At 35.0% G+C, this 23,272-nt stretch overlaps 1 long non-coding RNA gene and 1 pseudogene across 1 annotated transcript; both read left to right on the forward strand.

Moving 5' to 3' along the window:
• The first annotated feature begins 1,379 nt into the window (after window positions 1–1,379).
• On the forward strand, window positions 1,380–9,084 carry LOC132036535 (uncharacterized). The gene is made up of 4 exons (XR_009409605.1): window positions 1,380–1,607; window positions 6,253–6,330; window positions 8,264–8,467; window positions 8,950–9,084. It is a non-coding gene; the product is annotated as an uncharacterized LOC132036535 (long non-coding RNA).
• Window positions 9,085–9,302: 218 nt separating this feature from the next.
• LOC132038167 (uncharacterized) lies at window positions 9,303–10,426 on the forward strand (annotated as a pseudogene).
• Window positions 10,427–23,272: the final 12,846 nt, after the last annotated feature.

Below are 23,272 nucleotides of genomic sequence, written 5' to 3' on the forward strand. Positions count from 1 at the left end.
AAAAAATTGTGTTTGGCCCATGAAAAAAATTAATCACACACTTGGAGGAACAGGCTGTTGAGACATAATTAAGTAATTATGAAAGTGTTTGGGTCTAACATTTTTATCTTTTTAAATGAAATGGTCACACACATCTATATTAACTAATAAAGGAAATAAAAAGTGTGCTACCTCTAAAAACTTAAATTTTTAGATGAGATGATCACAGACTCCACCACCCTGCACTTAACCAGAAGAGCACCAAGCCTTATCCACATTTTAAGCCATCAATTACACTACCAATTCATAGGAATGAAAAACTTTCCTACATTTTTTGCTTAACAAAAATCACATTAATCAAATATAATTAAGTGATAAACTGAGGTAACAAAAATCACACTAATAATAAAAAATAAAAAAAATCCTACCATCATATCCAATTCCCAATCCTTTTTTATCAATGATTTGGAGCGATCATCACTGGTAGATTTTGCAGGGCGCCTTAATATATAAAGTTATAAATACATGAAAGTATATATAAAATGCATGGCACGTGGTCAACAGTTTGAAATTTGGAACTCACCAAGTATATTGTAACAAGCCCGTCCCATACTATCTAGTATCTACTATAATCAATCATTTAGAATCTTAGTTCGTTTAAGCACATAACATTATTCTGGCGACTATAATAATCTTTCCACAAATTTTGTTTTTAAAAAGAAGAACAATCGTATAGAATGATGAGGCTCAACTGTGCTAAAAATCACAAGTAAAGTGCTTGGCTTTGGCAACCCCAAGAAGTCAAAATAGATCAACAAGAAATCGTTGACTTATTTCCTCAACGCAGAGTGTGAACAAAGTCCTACGTTGATAGCTTAATTGACCTCCTTTTCGAAGTCAATGAATTTTTTTCTTTTACTTTGATTTTGTTCAAGTTGGTTCAATGAATGAAAATGCTCAATAAAGCTGGTACGTCTTACTAGCCCTTACACTCATCAAAATTATTTACTCATTAAGTTTAGAAGGCAAGAACATAGTGACGGAATATTAGCGACAGACCATATTCTGTCGCTAATTAACGACGGATTAGCTACGGATACCTCATTTTGTCGCAAAAAAAGAAACTAAAATTTTATCTCATTATATAGCGACGGATTAGCAACGAAAAATGAGTTTCGTTACTAATAATTAGCGCGAATTTTTGGCGCCTTAAATTTACTACGGTTTAGCAACGAAGAGGCGCGACAAATTTTATTTTTAATTAGCGACGGATTCAAAGAACGAAATATCCGTCGCTAGGCCTTTAATTTTTCTAGAAAAAAATATATATTTGCGGAACGGAAAATTTTGTCGCAATATTAACTATTAAAAGAAATCAATGTATTATTTAGCGACGGATTGTAAAATCCGTCGCTATTCCGTCGTTAAATGTAAAAAACAAAAGATATCTCCTAGCTAGGTTACGCATTCTTTCATTTCCAACACAGTAGCCAACACGGATAGAGAGATAGACTGTGCGAAATTGGTAACATAGAGAGAGAGAGCACAACATAGATCAAAATAATGTGAATCTAGGGTTTACATTGTGTTTTTCTCTTCTTCTACTGCAATTTTTATCTAAAGGAAAGGTATGTTTTGATTTTTGTATGTGTTATGGGCGCTTTCTTTCTTCTTTACCTCCTTCTTTGTGTTTTCGACATTAAATCTAAAACGAAATTAAGATATCTGTGTTTTCTTGCTTATTATCTAAATGACGAGTGTTTTAAGTGTTTTTTTTGGCTAAAATCGAAGTTGGGTGTGTTGAAAACTTGTTGGGTTTATAATTTATTTGGAGGTTAAGTATTGGGAATCTCTATTTGGGCGAAAATCGATGAAAATGGAAATTCGGCCTTTGTTTGTGCTAAATCTTGTAGGATAATATTATTTGGTGGTTAAAGTTTGTTTTAATTTATTGCATGTCGAGAAAAAGCTTGAAGAACTCAACATTCTTTATATAATCCGTGATTTGAAATCGGTGTTAGTGAACTCGGGTTTCTTACTCGATTTTTTTTGTTTCGGTTTCGGTTTTGTTAATTTCGGTTTGTCATTTTTTTTTTAACTAAAAGGTGAATGATATGGTCTGTTCACTAAGTTATTTCAGCTTGTTCTTCCATTTAGAGGTCATTCGGTTGTATTAATGATATGAAGACGAACATTAATTTGATTGCTCTTTTTATGTCAACATTAATAGGAACATGAATAATCTAGAGCGTGATTGGATGTACAATAGGTTGGATGGCCGAGGGGTATAAATTCTAGCTTTGTAACCGGTGTAGATAATTTTATCCAATTTGCACTTTCTCAACGAAATTACATGAGCGGTAACAAGGTTAGATGTCCATGTAAAAAATGTCACAACATTAAATACATGGATGTTGAAATCGTTGAATATCACCTTTTTAATTTTGGATTTGTTGAGGACTATTTTGTTTGGGAGTATCAAGGGAAAAAGATGTGATCGGTGAGATAGCTTCGGTAATGATTTGCATGATGGTTATCAACTTTGAATCGGGATTCGATGATCCATACCGACAAATGGTCTTGGATGCGAAAATTGGACCCAACTTTGGTCGGGTTCGAGTTCGCAATCTTATAGCAATATTGAAGTTGATTCTTCTCATCCTTATAAACCTTTAATGGAGGAGGAGCCTAATCCTTCAATGGAGGAGGAGCCTAATCCCGAGTCCCAAAGATTTTACAATTTGCTACAAGTCGCTCGATGAAAAATTATATCCCGGTTCTTCTCTCTCTCAACTTGCAGTAGTCTCCAGAATGTTAAATATTAAAATGGAGAATACTTTGTCACAGAGAGGTTATAACCAAATGATACAATTGTTGAAAGACGCTTTACCTGAAGATAACAAAGTGCTTGATAGCTATTATCAAACTAAGAAACTAGTGCGTAGTTTGGGTTTGCCAGTTGAAAAAATTGATTGTTGTGATTCAGGATGTATGTTGTATTGGGGTGATGATGAACACCTTACATCTTGTAAATTCGTGGTAACCGGAGGTATAAGCGTCGTGTCGGCTCTCGTAAGAGGAAATTGGTCCCTTACAAGAAAATGTATTATTTTCCTTTGATTCCTAGATTGAAAAGATTATATGCATCCCATGCTACGGTACCGACATGAGATGGCATCATGAGCATACACAAGAGGATGGGGTAATGCGTCATCCATCGGACTCGAGGCTTGGAAGAACTTCAATGAAACTCATTCTTTTTTTCTTCGAACCAAGGAATGTAAGGTTAGGGTTATGTATCGATGGTTTCCAACCGTTTAGTCAATCTAGGAGGAAATACTCTTCGTGGCCAGTGATTGTCACCCCATACAATTTGCCTCCAGGAATGTGTATGAAAGAGGCATATATGTTCTTAACTGTCATTGTTCCTGGGCCAAACAATCCCAAACATAAAATTGATGTTTATCTGCAACCTCTAATAAAGGAATTGACTTTGTTGTGGGAGACAGGTGTAGAAGCATTTGACATCTCGAAAAATCAAAACTTTCAGCGAGGGCGCTTTGATGTGGACAATCGGTGACTTCCCAAAGATATTCTATGTTATCGGGATGCATCTTTTGCGGGCAAGTTAGCATGTCCTTATTGTATGGAGGAAACACAATCCTTTAGATTACAACATGGCAGAAAACATCTTGGTTTGATAGTCATAGAATGTTCCTTGACCAACATCATCCTTTTAGGAGAGATCGTAAAAACTTTCTCAAAGGTAAGATCACAAAAGACTATCACCACTCTATAGAACGGGAGAGGAAATTTTGAACCAAATTTGTGACTTGGGGATAAGGAAAGTAACGAGAGTTAGATGCACGGGAAGTTAATCAGAGAATATGTAAGTCTTGTGGATGGAAAAAGCGAAGCATATTTTGGGATTTGCCTTATTGGAGTTCTAACATGATTCGACATAATCTTGACGTCATGCATATTGAAAAAAATGTCTTTGATAATGTATTTAATACAATTCTTAATATTGATAACAAAACCAAAGACAATCTACAATCACGTCAAGATATGGTAAATTCATGATCGACCACAGTTGGCAAAGGACACTAGTGGAAAATATCCAAAAGCTATATATACAATAGCTAAGGAAGAAAGAGTTATCTTGTTCAATTGGGTGAAGGGTTTGAAGTTTCCAGATGGATATGTTTCGAATTTGGGTAGATGTCCAGACACAAACGCGAAAAGATTATTTGGCATGAAAAGTCATGATTGCCATGTGTTCATGCAACGACTAATGCCTATTGCTTTTCGTGAACCTGCTTCCCGATAATGTGTGGCAAGCACTTACGGAATTGAGCTTATTTTTTAAAGATCTTACTTCGACCACTCTACGAGTGGATGACATGGAAAGATTAGAGGCGACATCCCGCAAATCTTGTGTAAGTTAGAACGTATATTTCCCCACAGGTTCTTTGACTCAATGGAACATTTGCACAAGCACACCATATGAAGCAAAGATTCTTGGACACATACAATATCGATGGATGTATCCTTTTGAAAGGTAAATTTGAAACTTTATGTTCAAATTGTGACAAGTATGCTAAACATAACTTTTCTAATATAACGGTCCATCCATTTATGTATTTAGGTACCTCGGAACTCTTAAAAGAATGATTGGGAATAAAGCTAGTGTTGAGGGTTCCATTTGTGAAGCATACTTGATGAAGGAGTCAACACATTTGTTTTCTCATTATTTTGAACCTCATGTCATGATGACACGTAATCACGATGTGGACCGTAATGATGATGGTGGTCTTGTAGAAGATCTTGAAGGAAATTTATCAATATTCACCCATCCCGGTCGACTATGGGGAGAAGCAAAAAGAGGAATTTATCCCTTGAAGAAATCAAGGCTGCCCAAACTTACATTTTACTAAATTGTAAAGAGGTTGAACCGTTTGTGAGGTAACATTTGAATGTTAAACTCAATTATTATTATAAATGTCTCCATATATATCATGACTTTCTATTGAACTTAATTTGTTGCAATGAAGTATGTATGTGCAACGTACGCAAGAGAATTCCCGAATATATCTCAAGGTCAAATAGATGAGAGCCTTGAAGCATATTTCTCTATATGGTTCAAGGAATATGTAAGTTTCAACAATCATTAATTTTTATACAATATGTTATTAAATTCTCAAAATTTAACTAAGTCTTACATTTTTCCAAATAGGTCCGTCGCAACCATATTGAGAATAAATTCTTGCGTAGTCTTGCTCATGGACCACTAATAGGCGCTACATGTCATTCTCTATTTTACTAATGGATACAAATTTCACACGAGCGGTCATGGTAGCGCAAGATCAACAATGAACGGTGGAGTTTGTATCTCGGATCCAAATTTTGGTGATTACTATGGACGGATAAAAGAGATTATACAAGTGGAATTTCGTGAAGATCCTTTAAAGCAACCGTGTTATTCAACGTGAATGGTTTGATCCAACTATGGATGTTGGTGTTAAAAAGCATAATCAGTACAAATTGGTTGATGTTAATCATCGTCGCCGATATAAAAAATATGAACCTTTTATTCTTGCGATGCAAGCAACTCAAGTGTGTTATGTGTCGTATCCTAGCAAGAAAAAGGATAAGGATGATTGGGTCGCCGTGTTGAAAGTCAAACCTCGAAATGTTGTTGAATTAGCCGATGAGGAAGTAATGGTGACGGCTCAGGATTTGAATGTTCCATTCCAAGTTGAAGAAGTTGAAGTCCACGAGATAGATATGAATGTTTCGATTGATGAAAATATACTCTTATATGATCCAAACGGGAATCCAATTGTAATGGATGAACCCATCGATGATAGGTTATTGCCGAGCATCATGAAATCCAAAATGAATCTACGAAGAAGAGTTTGAAGCTCAAGAAGAGTATGAAACTCAAGAAGAAGAGTATGAAACGAGAGGAAACTACGGAGGATGAGGAAGAGTTCGAAGAATGAACAGATAGTGACTAATGCTTAGTAACATGTGTTGTTGTATCTTTAATGTATTTTGCTTAAGATTTGGGTGTAAAAATTTTCTGATGGATGGTTGAGTGTTTTGATTTGCACCACGCTTTTCTTTATTGTTTTCTTTAACCTATTTTACCACTTTCATCATTACTTACCGAATCTTGTAGTGTACTATGCGACTATGTTGTTTGATAAATGCCATTATAGTTTTAGTTCAACCTTTGATAGAATCCTCCTGATGTTATTTATATTACAGATACGTAGTGGACAGCTGGTCAGAATTCATTGACGTGCTACTCATTGAAGGTTCTGCATTTTAGCTGTTGTTGTTGAGGTATTGTTGCCTGTATTGAAGTTCTTCTCACTTAAGTTTATTTATCTCCTCTCTCTCTGTCTGTACAAGAACTTGACTATTGATTTGTATAAAATGATAAATAGCAGTTGTTGATGACAAAGAATGCTACATTTTTTCTACAATCCGATGAGCAAGTATGGCCAAAATTGAATTTGATGAAAACTACGCTTGTGTTGTCATGTATTACGCATTTTCTCCAATTTCGCAAACCGTTAACTCATCATGTGTGTCATACCATGTGATTCCGTTGTCATGATTACTTGTTGTGGTGTTAATATCTTCTTGGAAGGCAGTAATGCCTAGATTCTCATCAATGTATCAAATTGCGATGTGACAGTAAACTTGTAGATTAAAATGCGAGATTTGCTATCCGCCTTTGACTAGTCTTAAAGGGAAAGTGTGCCCTCTCGGAAAGACGGCAGACTTTTAGTTATGCTATCATAACATCAAAAGTAGGATCAACTGAGGGGCGGGACACTTTTAGTTGTTGTGTTAAGTAAAAGTTAGCCCCGAGGGAAAAAAATGGCGACTTTTAGTTGTGTTAAGTAAAAGTACGGAGGGGCGGTCCCACTTTTAGTTGTGTCTAAGTAAAAGTGATACGCCTTCATGGTCTTTTAGTTGTGTTTAAAAAGTTGTACTGCCGGAGGGCGGACTTTTAGTTGATGTTAAGTAAAAGTACGTTCTTGTGAGGGGGGCTTTTTAGCAATCTGTGTTAATAAAGTTTCGGGGAGGGGGGCCTTTTGTAACAAATGTGATAAATCATGTTAATCAAAGTTAAGCCACAGGGAATTTCTCCATGACTTTTAGTTGTGTTAAGTAAAAGTCGACATTGCCGGAGGGCGGCACTTTTAGTTGTGTTTAAGGGGAAAAGTACAACGCCGGAGGGCGGACTTTTAGTTGTGTTAAGTAAAAGGTCGTGCTTCAATTTCGCAGGGCGGTCTTTTAGTTGTGTTTAACTAAAAGCAGGTCCAAACGTAATCGCCATCGGCTGAGTTTAACCTTGCCAAGGGGATCCAGCGGATTTTTAGTTACCAGTGTTAAGTCTCTCCACCTCACCACCCTTGTGTCTCCATGTTGAATCATACGTAGGGCAAGAAACACCACTTTTATTTTTGTTTAACATCATGCCATTTTCTTTCCTAGCCACCTCGAGGGGGCGTGTCTTTTAGTTGTGTTAATATAAAAGTACGGCTGATGTCCTTCATGTGCTCTTTGACTTTTAGTTGTGTTTAAGTAAAAGTCACGCGGGAGGGGCGGACTTTTAGTTTTTTTTTTTTTTTTTCTCGTAAAGCAAACCACATACACCAGGGGGCGGACTTTTTCTCTCCACCTCACCAAATGTTTAATTAAATCACCCCAACAAATAAAAGTCACCAAACCAAAGCTCGGAGGGGGCAGACTTTTAGTTGTGTTTAAGTAAAAGTCTGCCGAAGGGGGCAGACTTTGCCTTATATATATATATATATATATATTTTTTTTTTTTTTTTTTTACTTTTCAAGGTAAACTTTTAGTTATGCCTTAACTAAAAAGTATGCCCCAAAGACATAACTAAAAGTATGCCCATAATGCGAAAGTTTTCCTTAAGGCATAACTTAAACTTTGCCTTATAAGGTAAAGTCTATGCATTAAGGAAAAGTTCTTGCCTTATAGGGTGCTCAAGTTTGCAACAATTTTTGCTGGTCTTGTAAGCTGGTGTTAGTTTTTTGCTACAGTTTTGTTAAGCTGTTGCTGGATCTATGTTGCTGTCTTTGTTGAAGTTGGTACAGAAATTAGGCTTTCTCGTAACTGTGCTACTGCTGCCACAGAAGTTGATCTCTATAGATTGTGATTTAAAACTGCAACTTAGTGTTGTTATTTGGATATTTTGACAGTCATGCTTTGGATTTAACCATGTCCACATTTTTTTTGTAGATATGGCTCGAGGCAGAGGTCGAGGTAGCGGAGGTCGTGTAGGAAAGTCCTCATTAAGGTGTGATTCTACTGGTCGTGCAAACATGCCTACCATTCCCATTCCCACCACAGTTAGTCCTCAACAAGGTGGTACGAGTTCCATAGGTGGGCCAGATCCTATAAACCAAGTTCAAACTTTACGTACGCCACCGGTTCAAGCCTCGTGTCCGTTTATTATCGCTCTCATAATAGAAACTATAAATTGTAGGTTTGCTTGTGTAACAAGTCGTTGCATTTTGTAAATCAAGCTGCAGATTTTGTAAATCATGATTAGTCATATTTGTAGACTTGCAAACAGCTTGTATAAAAACCTCTTTACTGATGGTTGCTTTAATTTCCTTACGTCAAAGGTCGAGGTAGTCCTCAACAAGGTGGTAGGAGTTCCATAGGTGGGCCAGATCCTATAAACCAAGTTCAAACTTTACGTACGCCACCGGTTCAAGCCTCGGTGTCCGTTTATTACCGCTCTCATAATAGAAACTATAAATTGTAGGTTTGCTTGTGTAACAAGTCGCATTTTGTAAATCAAGTCGCAGATTTTGTAAATCATGATTAGTCATATTTGTAGACTTGCAAACAAACTTTTGTATAAAAACCTCTTTACTCGATGGTTGCTTTAATTTCCTCACGTCCACATTTTTTTGTAGATATCGCTCGAGGAAAAGGTCGAGGTAGTCCTCAACAAGGTGGTACGAGTTCCATAGGTGGGCCGTATTCTATAAACCATGTTCAAACTTTAGGTACGCCACCGGTTCAAGCGTCGATCACGGTAGTAACCCAACCATCCCCGAATTATCTCCCATTACACCCGATCCGAGCGGCCCAAGAGATGAGGGTACATCAAACCGAGCAACACCGTCAGCGAAAGAAGAGTCCAAAGAGTCGTCGTAGGCAAATGGACACTTACACTTGTTACTCTTACTCCCGCAGGTTAGTCCATGCTTGTATTTTTTTTTATATATAAATTTGTGGTAGGCCTTGAAATAATATTTTCAAATTTATGCAGTTGGAACCTTCTAAAGAATGCTCTAATACCATATCCGCATCTTTCAAAAATCAACTTGATCCCAATGGAATCAATTGGAAAGGTGTCTCGAAGATACTAGAAATTTTTATTTTGGGGAATTCAAGGTATAACTTTCATCATAATTCGTTTTATAAGTGTATTAGCTTTTATAGTTAGGATACTAATAATATTAGTTTATAAACTCGTTTTCGAAGACATACCATTGGGACTCTTCGATTCCCGAGAGTGTAATAAAAAAACATTGGAATACTAAGGCAAAGAACAAAGTATAGGAATTTCATTAGCAAAATTAAACAAAAAAGGATTAAGCCGGATTATGTGTCCGATAATGTGTGGGAACGCCGGTTGCAACTTTGGGCGGATCCTAAGTGTGTCGAAAAGTCGGAGATAAATGCAAAGAATCGTTGTGAGGGAAAGAAGTTGCGGACTCACACGGGTGGCTCTATCCGCATTGGGGAGCATCGCAAGAGACTTGTAAGTATATATATTTCTTTTCATACACTCTTAAATTTTTTATATTTACTACTTGAAAAATACTACTTGAAAATTGTTTTTTCAAGGTGTTTTTGCGCTCTTGATTCTCGTTTACCTAGGTATATATATTGCTATTTTCTTGATTACTATGTTATTGTCTTTCTTGAATTATTTAGATTTTTCTATTGTCAAGTTATACTGCTATTGTTCTTGGTGTAATTTTCTCGAAATGAGTAACTTTTTGCATAGTCGTTACAAAGGGTCGAGATCCAACACCAGGTGAGGTACATTTGCATGTCCATACACATGATCATGATGGAGAATCTTTTGTTGATGAGCGTGCCCGAGCTGTCCATGTAAGTTCAAAATTTTATAATTTCAGAATTAAACTAATGACTCGTAAAGGTGTGGTAAACTAATTTCAGAATTTCAGAATTAATGGAGAATCTTTTTACCTAGCTGCTGTAAACAGCAAGGTTTTGCCGACGTCTCGTAAAGGTGTGGTTAATGATAACTAAAGACTGTGTTTAGCATAAAGACTGGTATGATGGTTGTGATATGTTTGTAAAGCAATGTAGGATCCTATATTAAGATGTGAAGCATACATTATGAATCCTGTTAGATAGTCTGGTGTTCTTTAAATAAATATACGACTAAGTTGCTTAGTGGTTATTATTATATATCAAACGAAACCAATCAAATTGTACAAGTAACATCACAAAATAAAAGCACAACAATAAACAAATTCTATGCTATGAATCATTGCCCAAAGACCTATCACTATATGAACTTGGTTTGCTTCCATGCATTTGTTTGTCGTTAACCACAAACCAAAGTTGTCATCAAACCAAATTTCAATATGTAAGTGCTTCTTGTTCCTCTCAGTAGTTGTAATGCTATGTAGTTTTGTATTACTATATGTGTCAAACTTAGCCAGATATTGCAAGTTTTCAATAGGAATGAGCATAGCTAATACTGCCCATTAAAAACCATACAATAGCAAGCACTTGGTTAGGAATATGGCTAAGGTTGGGAATATGAAACTTATCCATGTTGATAAGCCTTCTTCCAAAGATTGGTAGTTCCGAAAAATGACTGAACTCAACTTCACTTTGATACTTCTCACCAATTTTCTGAAAGTCTCTTCCTTTTCCTCTCGAAAATTCCTTATTTGCCAATTGAATTTTCATTTCTTCTCTCTTTTTCTTGAGCTCATTGATGGCTACCAGCTTCTTAGCATGCTCCTTTTGCTCGTTTTGCAAGCTTTGACTTCTTTTTCTTACCTCGAAGCACGTGAACCATGAAGCATGATCCTTTGCTTAACTTGTGAAAGAAATCCCGGATATAAATGAATAGAAATCGCTTAGGATGTTGTTAAGACCGATGAACCGATGAGCATAAAGACCGTGTTTAGCATAATTGTGCGCTTAATTGATGTTCGTCGTTCCCCGTCGACTCGCAAGAAGAACAAGTGCCGCATTTATGCAACCTTGTGCTCGTTAGTCCGTATTACTTGTACACCAACGAAAAATGGATAAATATCTCATTTTTTATCTTTGGAATTCATTTCTCTTTTTATTTGGTAAAATTGAATGGTTAGTATTCTTGATGTTTTAATTTAACTAATTATTACAGAAAGATATCAAGAAATATTACGGAAAAATCACAAATCGTACCGATATTGATCAATGTGAAGCATATTACGAAGTCGCCGGGGAACAAGGAAGAGAAGAATATATGGTCTTGGATCTCAAGCACAAAGTTATTATGGGCCAAATCTTTGCGTCAATTTTACCTTTAATGCTTCAAAGACGCGTTAAAGACCTTCAACTTCTCAATCAAAGACCTACAGAAAATACGGAGGAGTTAGTGATGCGATTGATTCCTACATCGATCGATCGCTTGCTTCCTTTATTTATCGAGAAGGCACGCGGAGTGATTTCTTCACCATCACATCATCCAAATACTCCCGTCGACAAACCATCGGGCCAGACACCCATAGTGCCTCCTCCTACTACCGCCAACATCGACGATGTTGATCCTTTAGTTTCGATGGTGATCGTAGTCCTTCACCCATGCATTAGTTTTTTATGTTATCCGCTTTTTTGTTGGAAAGAACAAACTTATGCACTAACAATACTTGATGGATGTGTGGGTTCTTTTGGTAGTTGATAGCTTGGTGTTGTCGGTGTTTTGGACTTAACGATTGAGATTTCGCTATCTATTTTGAACTTTTTTTATAAATATTATTTTATGTGAATGTCGCTTATTTTTAAGGGTATTTATTAATTTGTATTTAGTATGTTTCAACAGTGCGTATTTAAAAAAAAAAAGAAAAATATTTGTGACAGATTTGCGACGGATTTTGGTCGTTGCTAGAGGGACAAATATTCTATTGTCGCTAAATGCGCAGCACAAATAATTCAATATTTTGCGACGGAATAGCGACAATGGTTTTCGTCGCTAATTTACTAAAACGACGAAATGAAATATGAAATTAGTCACGAATTTATAACAATAGCAACAAAAATAATCCGTTGCTATAATGTGCAACGGATCTCATACGTCGCTACTCGTCGCTAAGTTTGCAACGGATTTCAATTTTCCGTCGCTAATAGGTTAGCAACGCGCAAAATCGTAATGTACGCCATTCCGTCGCTAATCCGTCGCAACACATGTTTAGCGACAGATATATGCTGATTAGCGACGGAGTACGTCCGTCACTAAACGCTGTTTTTTTAGTAGTGGAATGATAAGCATTCGGGCCTCTAAAGCAAGATTAAAGTGTCCTCATGGATAAGAAGACCTAAAAAAAAAAAAAAGGTTACCGTTGAATACTTTTAATGATATGAGGCCTTTTGGAGAAAATTATGTCGGCTTGGTCCAAAGCAAACAATATCACACCCATGTTAAAAATTCATTTGGGTTGTTTTAGCAAAAGAGGAATCACACGTAGACTTGGTAACTTTTATCCCATTTCTATATGTGTATTAAGAAATTTCCTTAATATTTATAAATATTTAAACATGATCTTACCTTTTAAAAAAAAGATAGTTGGTTAACTGGCCATGGATATTTTGTGCCCGATTATTATTCTATTTTAATGTAAGCCTCTGAGATCACTATAGGAACCTACAAATTTCAAATTCTGAATCTGACTCTGTATCCAATTGCAACCCAATGAATGCTTCTGATTTTAGTCTGTTTCATTTCTTATTAAGTAAACACAATTGTTGCTTTCTTTTCTTTTATTGGCTTAAAAAAACATAGAGCTAAGTATGTATTATTACTTGAGAATGATATTGATTGTCCCTACTTTTTTCGTTTAAAAACTAATAGATGATATAAACGTTAGACACCAATGCTCAGGAGGGCATAAGTTATTCTACTATACTCGGGTAGAAAGAGAGACAGAATGATTTCAAACATTTAGGGTTAAAGGCTAGATTAGATTAGTATTTTTTGAATATAATGAATTTTTTTTTTCATAATCGAAAACGGATAATGCAAAACTAAATAGGAAAACCAATAGTCAGCTTACATATGCTAAAGAAGAAAATTTAGGGGAAACAAACCTTGTATATGCATTCTTAGGAGAAGACATGATTAGTATCCTCCCTTTAATTTGGTAGCCGCACAACGTGCAGTTTTTTTTTTTTTTTTTTTTTTTTTTTTTTTTCCACGAACTTAATGTTATTGGCGTATAGGCATCAGGCATGATTCATGAGTAACCATATGATCCAAAAACATGTCCTATCTTATAAGCATGGCATTAAAAACTTGAAAGCGAAATCATTATCACTATTAAAAATAGTCACAAAACCGACCTCCAAAAGAAGTCACAAAAAATAGACTTCTGGAGATCGATTTTTCCAAGAATTTTTTTTTTAAAAGAAACCGATCTCTGGGTTTGATTTTTTTAGCGCCAAAAACCAGAAAAGTACAACCCACCAGAGGTATCTTTTTTTTTTTTTTTTTTTTTTTTTTGAAAAAATTAAAAACATTATTTCACAAAACCCAACCTCCAGAGGTTGGGTTTTTTTTTTTAAAAAAAAAAGTAATAAAAGAAACCGATCTCTATAGATCGATTTTTGCGAGAAAAGAAAAGTATAAATAAGAAAATTAAAATCTTAAACCAACAAGCACCGATAGTCTAGTGATAACTAGAAATGTATCCTACAACGGTAAAGATGGGGTTCAATCTCCAGATGGTGTCGGTTTTCAGTGGCTTTTTAGGAGTGTATACAACCTTCCTTTTCCATAATATTATTACTAGCAAAGACCATATTGGGATTGAGAGAAAACCAGGAAGAGGTCAGAAAAGATCAACGAGTTTTAGAGTCTTTAAATAAATAATAAAAGAATATGAGGTTGACAAGTGGATTTTTTTTTGTGCTCTCAAGATCAATGTGTTCATTGGAGGATTTCACACTTCATTAAATTTGGATGTTTTCCTCCAAAACAGCAACTTTTTATGACCAATAGTATGGGGCTATTATATATTCAACAGAAGCGCACACACTGACAAGTAGGGTTGTCTTTTTTCATATTTTATCTAATATTTTATCTGTTCAATTTTTTTATTAGTCCATTTAAAAATTACAGAGTGACTTCGTTTTCACATTTAGAAACACACCCCATGCTAAACAATTGCACTATTTATGACCATGTCAATTGATTGGAATTCTTATTGTCTACGATTAAGGATAAATTTCGATTATTTCACTTTTGACTAATTAGACATTTAAGATTATAGTCTTGAGAGGTATAAGTATAGAGCTAAATGCAAATGCATAACCTGTTTCTTTGTATTGATCCTGCACTATAAAAATTAACTGCAATTAAATACGAATTCCATCGCCAATCTATGATAAAATTGCTCATATCTAACAATTTTCTTTATCATTTATCACTAATTTATCGCTAAATAGAATTAAGAACAGATTTGTTGTTTAGCTAAAAAATTATCTATCGCTAATTCTAAATTCTTTACCAGTGGTTTATTTTATAACCATAATCAAGTAAACATATAAAACAAAAAGAATAAGTGTCACCATTACATCAAGATCGTGATTTTAAACTCACCACCTAACCAGAAAAAGATCGCTAAAGCACTATCCACATTTTAAGCCTGACATGACACGAATTTACAAAGAATATTTTTATCTTTTAACTTTTACTTATTTATTCAGTAAAATTAATTTTTACTATAAATTTATGACAACAATTATTTGATCATTTTTTCCCATTTTCTTTACTATCGCGCGAAACACGAGCAAATTAACTAGTTAAACTACTAATCCAAAGAAAAAAACGTATGATGACATCCGTTATTAATGACGTATTACATCAATTAACTATGATTAAGCGATAAATTAATGTAGTAATATATACTCCATTAATCCCCGTTTATGTGATCTCATTCTTTTTTAATTTGTTCCAAGAAATTGATCTCTTTTTGAATAAAAATAATTTAACTTAAATTTTCTACTTTATTCTAACTGACAGTTTTTTTATATTTCTACTTTATTCTAACTGACAGTTTTTTTATAGATCTACAAATATTATAGCACGTCCGAAAAATGGTTGAAGTAATTTTGATTAATGATGATTAAGTGATAAAAGTGTATATTAAATACACTCAATATATCTTTATTGGCTTGGTGTAAACATTATGTATAATATAATAAACCTTTTATCAATGATTTGCAGGAGTAATTCGAAAACATATACGAAATGGAGAAGATTTGTGGAGGAGGCCACTTTCAAGTTTCAATTGCGAATAAGGCCACTCAATTTTTTTTTCCAATTATCTTTCAGTATTAGGGTTTAGAAAAAGGGAAATGGGGTATATTTCATAATATTAAAAAGTTTGGAGGTTTTAAGTTATACACTTAAGTCCCTGTGACTTGTAATAAAATATACATATATATATATAGGCCTCTCTCTTTCTCCTAAAATATGCATAAGTCCCCTCCTCTCTCTTCACTCTCTTCTCTATCAAGACCAATCTCTCTAGTCGATTTTTCTTCTCTCTGAAGCCCAGAAGCTCTCCAATCATCGTCCTCAGGTATGTTAATTATTTTGCATCAGTGGCGAAGCATTTTAAGATCCATATTGCCTATTTAAAAGTATGATTTGATTAATTTTTTTTCCGATCTTGATAAAAGCCCAGTGTTCATAAAGTTCTGCTTTTTTTTTAAATCTTTGAAGTTTTGCCTGCTTTTCCGTCGAAATGTGTGTTAATTATACTTATTTTGCTTGTTTCAATCTTTCTTTTTGTGTTTTTGCTTTTTGTAAATTATGGTCTATTAATAGACTTTTGGTCGATTATTCTTATTCCCTATCTAAAAAACAGGCCAAATAAAGTCCCTATTTGAGGATGGCTCAGATACAACTGCCACGTCCCTGTTCAGATACATATGGTTCAGATACATGGTTCAGATACAGTTGAGAGTTGAGAGTGATGATTCTTATATCGTGGTTCAACAAAGTCTGTATTATTTATATATAGATTGTATAAATGCCTAGGTGTAGAGGAAGAAGAGGAAAAATACTTCCCCGTTATGGTGATATGGTTCAAACCCGTTCTACTGCGGATCGTAAGGATAAAAAAAGAAGAGGTGAAGAAGTTAGCCGAGATGTTAAAAGAAAAAGAAGTGCAGAAGCTGAGGGTGAGTCCTACTGAGAGTCCCTTGTTGAGTGTAGTGTTGATGGTGATGAAGGAGATAGAGTTGATAGTAGAGTTGAGAATGATGGTTATGTATCTGAGAATGGAGGTGTTTGATCAAGAAAGATAATAGAGGAGTTTGATCAAGAAAAGAGACAATGGAGGAATTTGTTCAAGAAAAAGACAATGGAGGAGTTTGAACTTTTGGTCGGTTTTATATAGGGAAGTATGTATTGTTATGGTTGTAAATATAAGAAGTTTTTGTTTTATTACCGTTGTAGAGAAATTTGTGCTCGGTCAGTCGAAATAAAGTCGGGTGTGTTGGGTCAGTTATAAGCCAAACCGGAAATAAAACACCTTAGTTTATAATAACTCGGTGCTTAGGACAATTTTAGACCATTTTGGTCGATGATAAACTAGAGAAATAAAGGCGAACGGTGGAATGAAAAGCATGCTGAATTTGCACTAGCCTAATGGAGAAAAAAAAAACCCAAACCCCAAAACCCAAATTGCACAAATCTAAAGGATCGTGGATAGGTATACCATACATCGACCATCGTCAATAGCTAATAATTATCATTTAGGCTCGACTTCACGCATGATCAATAATTATCCACATGTTATATATAGACCAAGGACAATATTTGTCTAAAAATCTATAAATAAAAGGACATTCCACTCCACTATTTAAACATTATAATAGCACTTTAATACATTATATGAGAGTCCCCATCCATTGAGCACATGATCATTTTAAGACAAGTAATGATACTTAAAAGGCCAATATTTGTCTAAAAAAGTCATAAATAAATTAAAAAAAAGGATATTAAAAATTATAATAACACTTTAATACATCATAGGAGAGTCCCCATCCATTGAACACATGATCAAAATAGTTTTAGGACAAGTAATGGTACTTAAAAGGCCAATATTTGTCTAAAAAGCCATAAATAAATAAAATAAAATTAAATAAAAAAAACTTGATACTATTTAAACATTATAATAACATTTTAATATATCATATGAGAGTTCCCATCCAATAGACACATGATCCAAAGAGTTTAAGCACAAGTAATGGTTATCCTTAGAACAAGGTTGTGCTTTGAGAACAATAAGTTGTTGTCAGACTAATTGGATAGTAGTGTTACGATTACCATTATTTGTCCTAAAAACTCTTTTGATCATGTGTTAAATGGATTAAGACTCCCATATGATGTATTAAAGTGTTATTATAATGTTTAAATAGAGGTATGTCCTCTTTTTATTTTATTTTATTAATTTATGGCTTTTTTAGATAAATATTGGTCTTTTAAGTATCATTACTTGTCCTAAAACTCTTTCGATAATGTGTTAAATGAGAGGACTCTCATATGATGTATTAAAGTATTATTATAATGTTTAAACAGTGACATGTCCTTTTATTTTTATTTTTTTTATTTATTTATGGCTTTTTAAGATAAAAATTGGCCTTTTAAGCATCATTACTTGTCCTAAAACTCTTTTGATCATGTATTCAATGGATGGGGACTTTCATATGATTTATTAAAGTTCCATTATAATATTTAAATAGTGGTATGTCCTTTTTTATTTTATTTATTTATGGCTCTTTTTAGACAAATATTGGCCTTTTAAGTATCATTACTTGTCCTAACACTCTTTTGATCATGTATTTAATGGATGGGGACTCTCATATTATGTATTAAAGTGTTATTATAATTTTTAAATAGTGGTATGTCCTTTTTGAAAAAAAAAATTATTTATGGCTATTTAGACAAATATTGGCCTTTTAAGTACCATTACTTGTCCTAAAACCATTTTGATCATGTTTTTAATGGATGAGGACTCTCATATGATATATTAAAGTGTTATTATAATGTTTAAATAGTGGTATGTCCTTTTTTAAAAAAATTATTGATGGCTATTTAGACAAATATTGGTCTTTTAAGTACCATAACTTGTCCTAAAACTCTTTTGATCATGTGTTTAATGGATGTGGACTCTCATATAATGTATTAAAGTGTTATTATAATATTTAAATAACTGTATGTCCTTTTTAAAAAAAAAAAAACTATTTAGCGCTATTTAGACAAATATTGTCCTTTTAAGTATCATTACTTGTCCTAAAACTCTTTTGATCATGTGTTCAACGGATGTAGACTCTCATATGGTGTATTAAAGTGTTATTATAATATTTAAATAGTGGCATGTACTTTTATTTATTTTATTTTATTTTATTTACTTATGGCTTTTTAGACAAATATTGTCCTTGGTCTATACATAACATGTGGAAAATTATTGACCATGCGTGAAGTCGAGCCTAAATGAAAACTGTTAGCAATTGACGATAATCGGTTTATGGTATACCTATCCACGATCCCTTAGATTTGTGCAATTTGGGGTTTGGGTTTTGTGGTTTTATTTTTTTATTTTTTTGTCCGTACACTCTTTGTTATCACTATCAAGATCACCCTGTCACCTTGCTCATAGAAATCCAATTTCAACATTTTGAGGTCTCCTCCCATTCACCCATGTAATCACCACCTATTATAATATATTCTGCAATCGACGCCATAATAAATCTATAATAGACTACGGCTATGATTTATAACTGCAACGACACCATAGTAAATCGATAATAGACTACGGCTATGGTCTACGACTGCAATCGACTCCATACTAAGTCGCTGGGGACCGATTTTTCGATGAAAAGCCAAAACTTTCACCGAAAACGCGATCTGAAAAGTGGATAAAACGGGAGCTTTTAGAGGGATTTTTTTGGGGTAATTAAATGTTGGGGGTTGGGGCCAAAGTATAGTTTTCAAAACTTTGAGGCTGGAATTTGAAACAACACATCTTTGACATGTTGATGTCATAAATGGTTGCCAAAGTATCAATTTTTGAAGACTTTTGGTCTTTTGGCAAAATAACTTTTCAATATGGCCTTTTGGCTAACTCCCCCTACTAAATGTGTAAACTGGCACGTGATCAATAATTTGAAAATGGCTACTCGATCAGTACTTTATGTTACATCCCGGGTTTTCATGCGTTGGAAAGCGTGCGAGTTAAATGACATTAGACGGAAGTGAGGTTATCCCTCAAGCTTATAGGTGGTTAGGGTGATGGTACAGATGTATCGTAAGGATTAGAAGTTAAACCAATCGAAGAAAATAAGTTTCGTTGAGGTTCAAAATTTATTTGAATGAAATACGGTCCAAGCTATAATATCCCGTATTTTTGGACTAGGAAATTGAACCGTCCAACATGAGCAAATTTACCCGAGCCCGGAGAATTTGGTCATATTCAATCATGAAAATTAAGAACTCGGTGTATACAAGGAATGAAGTCCCGAAATGATTTAAGACGAAAAAATGTGACGACGATGATTGCAAATAATATTTTGTATGTACCAAAAGGGGGTATGGACTAGTGCTATATCACATGATCATGACAAATTGTATATGAAGTGTATTAAAAATGATTGCTATTTAAGTGAATTGTGATCAAGGAATTAATTAGGTGTGCAATTGGATAAATATTGAATTAATGGAAGACATGGAGATAATTAGTGATTATGTGGTATATGTATTAAAAGGACGCATGGTCTATGGAAATAAACAAACTGGTGACAATTATCTTAGGGACATCTAGTGGTGACACATGGCAATTAAGGTGTCAAGTTGGAAGTAAAGGAATAAGAGAAGGGATTTCATTAGTTATCTCTTAATTAACTCTTTTGCTACTATTGTTTTTTTGGAGAATAACGTCAGAAAGAGGAGACCAGCAATACATACATCTGTATAAACATATATATACTTATACGATCTTCTAGAGGGAAATTCATACGCGGAAGGAAAATACGAAGAAACATAGCAGGCGTTGCTCTCAACTTGGATCTCGTTGTTCCGCTTTTGTCACACGGACTTTCTTTGAAGTGAAATAAAGTGGAAGAAGAGTAGTTATGGATACATAAGGTAAGAATTCTCCTATTCTTGATATATTTAAATTCGTCTAGGTCATACTTAAATTGTCGGGTGAGAATTATGAAAATTATACCGTAAATCGAATTTGATGTTGTTTGTTGGCTTATGGGCTGTTTGTTGGACTATTTTTTGGGTTATGTAGACGTTGGTATGGATGGGAATTATGGTAAATAGCATGAATAAGATGTTCTTGAGGTTGTTGTATATGTCTATGTGTTTATGAAGAGAATCGATGGAAGATTTTTCTATATAGATTTGGACTAAAACTCAAGGAAAGAGATTTCATGTTCTTGAATTAATTAAAAAGGGATTGTGGCATAATTCTTACTTGGTTTGATATGTAAACTTGTATGTACGATTGTTGTTGATGTTGTTACCATTGATTGGGAGTTGTTTGAAGTTGGATCGGAGTAGGTAACATCGGGAAAATGCTGCCCGAATTTACGAAAGTTGGTTACGAACCTAAAGAAGTATTGTACGAACTCTTTGCAAGTTGTTTACGGTTTCCTTTACCTTGATTGTAGATTGGCCAGTGTTGGAAGCATAGGTTGAGTTAAATGGTAAGCGACAAAGGTTTGTAAAGCTATCCCTTCTTTCTTTTTGGCATGAATTACATAAAACGAGCGGACGATGAGCGTACATAATTCCAATGAACTCTAGTTCTCAGTACTTGACATGATAGTTGTCTTTGATTCTCCAGTGTTGGTTCATTCTAATTATTCTATTGAGTCTCAGATGATGATTTAATTTGTATATGGTTGCTCCTGATATTCTATTCGTGCATAACGTTATTACATCATTTCACCGAGTCCCGGGCCGGGTATGTATTCATGCACAGTTTCATTGCATTGTTCACCGAGTCCCTCACTAGAGGGTCGGGTACGGTATATATATATATACATACATATATAGATGATTATTTCACCGAGACCTTCACTAGAGGGCCTGGTGCGGTATATATGTATATGACTTCATTCACCGAGTCCCATAATGGGCCGGGTACGGTATATTATATAGGTAGGCATGACTCTCATCTCATAAGGCACAGGTGCATTGGTATCTTTGATTATCATACTTGTCTCCTACCATCTTTTACTCAGTTATGATCTTCTTTATTGTATTTCATGCTTTATATACTCAGTACATTTTTCGTACTGACCCCCTTTCTTCGGGGGCTGCATTTCATGCCCGTAGGTACAAACACTCAGTTTGGTGATCCTCCAGCCTAGGACTCCTGCTCAACTGTGTGGAGAGCTCCATTGTTCCGAAGCCTAAGTCATTTTTGTACAGATTCTTTGATATAGACTTATGCATATCCAGTGGTACGATGGGGCCCTGTCCCGTCATATTTCACCATTATACTCTTAGAGGTCTGTAGACATGTGTGGGTTGTATATAGGTTTTGGTCAGCTATCGATATGGTTCGTTTTGGATATTCCCGTATATAGTGGCAGCCTTGTCGGCTTGCATATTATGTTATGTTTTGGTTAGCTGTGACTCCTCAGGAGACAGGTTCATTATGATATATGACGTTATGAGTCTATAGCTTGCTTTTACAAATTTTCATATTGTCCTTAGTTTCAGTCTGACTATATCTAACAGGTTCGTATACGAGTGTCCAGCTCGGGCACTAGTCATGGCTCATCGGGTTGGGTCGTGACAAAAGATACAACCCGCACGTGTCTACAGACCTCTGAGAGTATAATAGTGAAATATGACAGGACAGGGCCCCGCCGTACCCCTGGATATGCATAAGTCTATATCAAAGGATCTGTACCAAAATGACTTAGGCTCCGGAACAATGGAGCTCTCCAAACAGCTGAGCAGAAGTCCTAGGCTGGAGGATCACCAAACTGAGTGTCTGTACCTGCGGGCATGAAACGCAGCCCCCGAAGAAAGGGGGTCAGTACGAAAAATGTACTGAGTATATAAAGCATGAAATACAATAAAGAAGATCATGACTGAGTAAAAGATGGCAGGAGACAAGTATGATAATCAAAGATACTAATGCACCTGTGCCTTATGAGATGAGAGTCATGCATACCTATATAATATACCGTACCCGGCCCATTATGGGACTCGGTGAATGAAGTCATATACATATATATCATACCCGACCCTCTAGTGAAAGTCTCGGTGAAATAATCATATATATATATATATATATATACCGTTCCGGGCCCTCTAGAGAGGAACTCGGTGAACAATGCAATAAAACTGTGCACGAATACATACCCGGCCCGGGACTCGGTGAAATGATGTAATAACGTTATGCACGAATAGAATATCAGGAGCAACCATATACAAATTAAATCATCATCTGAGACTCGATAGAATAATTAGAATGAACCAACACTGGAGAATCAAAGACAACTATCATGTCAAGTACTACTGAGAACTAGAATTCATTGGAATTATGTACGTTCATCGTCCGCTCGTTTTATGTAATTCATGCCAAAAAGAAAGAAGGGATAGCTTTACATACCTTTGTCGCTTACGCATTTAACTCAACCTATGCTTCCAACACTGGCCAAGGAAACTGTAAACAACTTGCAAAGAGTTCATACAATACTTCTTTAGGTTCGTAACCAACTTTCGTAAATTCGGGCAGCATTTCCCCGATGTTACCTACTCCAATCCAACTTCAAACAACTCCCAATCAATGGTAACAACATCAACAACAATCGTACATACAAGTTTACATATCAAACCAAGTAAGAATTATGCCACAATCCCTTTTCAACTAATTCAAGAACATGAAATCTCTTTCCTTGAGTTTTAGTCCAAATCTATATAGAAAAATCTTCCATCGATTCTCT

Source organism: Lycium ferocissimum, chromosome 11 (genome assembly GCF_029784015.1).
Source record: "Lycium ferocissimum isolate CSIRO_LF1 chromosome 11, AGI_CSIRO_Lferr_CH_V1, whole genome shotgun sequence".
In the NCBI taxonomy this organism is placed as follows: domain Eukaryota; kingdom Viridiplantae; phylum Streptophyta; class Magnoliopsida; order Solanales; family Solanaceae; genus Lycium; species Lycium ferocissimum.